The sequence below is a fragment of the Vigna radiata genome, unplaced genomic scaffold, assembly GCF_000741045.1.
Source record: "Vigna radiata var. radiata cultivar VC1973A unplaced genomic scaffold, Vradiata_ver6 scaffold_222, whole genome shotgun sequence".
Lineage (NCBI taxonomy): Eukaryota > Viridiplantae > Streptophyta > Magnoliopsida > Fabales > Fabaceae > Vigna > Vigna radiata.
The window spans coordinates 86647-89542 of record NW_014543247.1 but is presented as its reverse complement, the minus strand read 5'-3'; the positions used below and the strand labels follow the sequence as shown (position 1 = coordinate 89542).

At 32.4% G+C, this 2896-nt stretch overlaps 1 long non-coding RNA gene across 1 annotated transcript; it reads right to left on the bottom strand.

The window, feature by feature from the left end:
* Window positions 1-215: 215 nt before the first annotated feature.
* On the bottom strand, window positions 216-1291 carry LOC111241056. Its single transcript, XR_002666776.1, has 3 exons — window positions 1233-1291; window positions 897-991; window positions 216-491 (listed from the first exon to the last, which is right to left on the bottom strand). It is a non-coding gene; the product is annotated as an uncharacterized LOC111241056 (long non-coding RNA).
* Between the last annotated feature and the right edge of the window lie 1605 nt (window positions 1292-2896).

The following is a 2896-nucleotide window of genomic DNA, read 5'->3' as shown; positions in this document are numbered from 1 at the left end:
TGTTTGTCGCTAACCATTACCGACGGCTTACCGAAGGGCAAAAGCCTCCGGTAATTACCGAAGGACAAAAGCCTTTGATAATAATTTTACTGTAGCTAATATTTTTCATGACATCAAGTCAAACAATCCACTAATATTTGTACTGGAGCTAATATTTGTTTTGAAGAAAGACAATTGAAAAGAAAATATCAAATAATATTGCATAATATAATCGTAGTCTTTTACATAAGATACTTGCTGCCACAACAATACAACACTACTAACACTACAAGTTCAAGTTCTTATACATGAGTACAGAGGAAAAACATTTAAATTCTACTTCTAAATAAGAAATCAACTCAAAGGCATTAACAACTCAAAGACAATGCCTTCTCGTATGGTTGTCTTCATCATTGCCACTACCACCTCCTCGCCCTGGCTGCCTACTTGGACCATTACTCCGATCACTTCTGCGAGGTCGGTTGGGTGGCGCTTGTACACCAAGTTATTGTCTGCACNATATCACCATTATCAACATCACTTATTTTTTTCAATTTTTACAATTCAGTGTAATAAAACTAAATAAACATTACTCCATAGCATTGAATATAAACTTATGATTCAAATTAAAAAACTTGGACAACAATGATTAAAAATTAGACACGAAATAGAAATAAAATTGACAGTAAAATTATGTACAGAACATTTTATAGTAATGATGATGATACATTTTAATATATTTTTTATACAATGCCAATACTTTAAAAAACGTATTGGGTTACAACTTTTTTTCATTACTGTGTTAAATTACTATTATGCATAATTGCCAATGCAATTTTAAATTGTATTGACAATACTAAATAATACTATATTAATTTATAGTATGATTTATGTAAAATGAATTCGCAGAAACTTACAGAACATAGCCGACATAGTCAATTCGACCGTGTGGTAACACCATTGGAACCATTTACATTCCCGATGGCATTGGACCCCTACCATATATCATTGCCTGCTCACACATGCATAAGAACCCACAAATATCCAAGTGGATTAGCACAAAGAATAAAACACGAAACAAAGACATAAAGTATAAATATGATTAAACCTTAAAAAATAAAATCATGCAGTAATAGCAAGCTCACTTTACATCCCTATTTCATGCAATTTTTACTGAAACATGATTAAATTTTTGGACAAGTAAAGCCTTTATAAACATGGAAAAGTAATATACAAAAAGAGAACAAGAAAACCTCCAGAACTGAGGCAGTAACAACAATAGGAACAAGATTGTAAATATTTTGGAAACCAAATTGGTCATTAAATAGGTAAGTGCACCGGTTCAATAATAAATGAGCTAACTGTGATTGAACTAGTAAAATAAAAAATATTTTTTTAAAATTACTGCTTTATATTAAAAAATATCAATAAGAAACAACATTATAGAATAGAAAAACCCTTTTAAATGCCAAAACTTATAAGTTACAACACTAACATTCAAAACTCATAAAGTAAAATTCAATTAGAATATTTAAGTTCAACAATATTCATTTCCAATAGTAACATTTACAATTAGAAAGTAAGTAAAACTATTTATTAAAACATGTTCTAGACATTTCTAAAATGAAACCAGTATTTTGAAGAACTAGTGAAACTATTTATTTACTAAATAACATACATGATTTACACGCATTCTGCTCATGAGTGAATCCAAAAATTTGATGATGTTGTCCCATTGAGCAACAGGTGATTGTGGATGAAGCCCACCAAGAGACTTAGATAATTTTCCACCTAGCATCCGACCTGTTTTAGGTGCCTAAAAAGTATCATATATAATAAGAAACACGATTACACAAGGTATCATTATTAAAGCTTGACAGTAAAATATGAATATTATTTCGAAAAGGAAAGCATCAATGAAATGGATAATATAACTTTATATTCCATTTTTGTGCAGATTATGAGGGAAAAAGAATTCAAACAAATAATAAGAAAAGTGAAGATAGAAGATGATGAGGAAATTACATGGGAGAAGGCTACTCAGTCATAAAAAGGGCTTCTCGTTACCTATCAGCACTGCAAACTAGTGATGACCATTGGCCTGCTCATATGGGGGTTCTCATTTCTTCACTCCTATCATGGTTAGTTCGACGAATTTAGAATATATCATATATACTTTTTCATATTCAGACAACTATTAACCCATAAATAACAAGATTCAAGATAATAAACAGGAAGGATTCACAACAGAGACACCCTTAATAATGTAAAGCAATCTATGATAAAAACTTATTCTTTTCACATGAGCACAACAGACAGTTCATACAGGGTATTGACAATAATGAGAAAAAAAAATTGTATTTTTCAATCCATGTGCTAAAGTTTCAATACAAGACCAACGGATCAAGACAATTAATAGAAGACGACATGGAAAGGTAAAGAAAATACTTAGCTCCATGCAGACACGCCTCTAAATACCACTTGATAACTCCAGGTCGAGGCGGATCGACGAGGAACCATGGAAACTGGCACAGATCGAGCTAATCGAAGAAGAAGAACAACGGATGACAGACAACGGAGGCAAACCCTAGATTGAATGGTTTAATCGGTATACATTCTAGGGTTGGGGATTTGGGATGTTTTTGATCGATGGAAAGAAAGGATTCAACGATTGAATCGATGGAATGGAACGAAAATAGATTTTAATCGGGCAAAAGTGAAGATAGAACGGTGAGGATAGGTTTAATCAATGAAAAATGGATTCTATTGTGGATTAAGCTGAGGTAAGGGAGAAATGCAGAGGAGAATGAAGATCTGAGGCGAAGGAGATCAAAATATGGATTGGATACAAGCGAAGGTTCGTGAGAAAAAGAAATGTGTCGGGTGTATTTCTCCAGAGAATGCCTAAATGAAGATC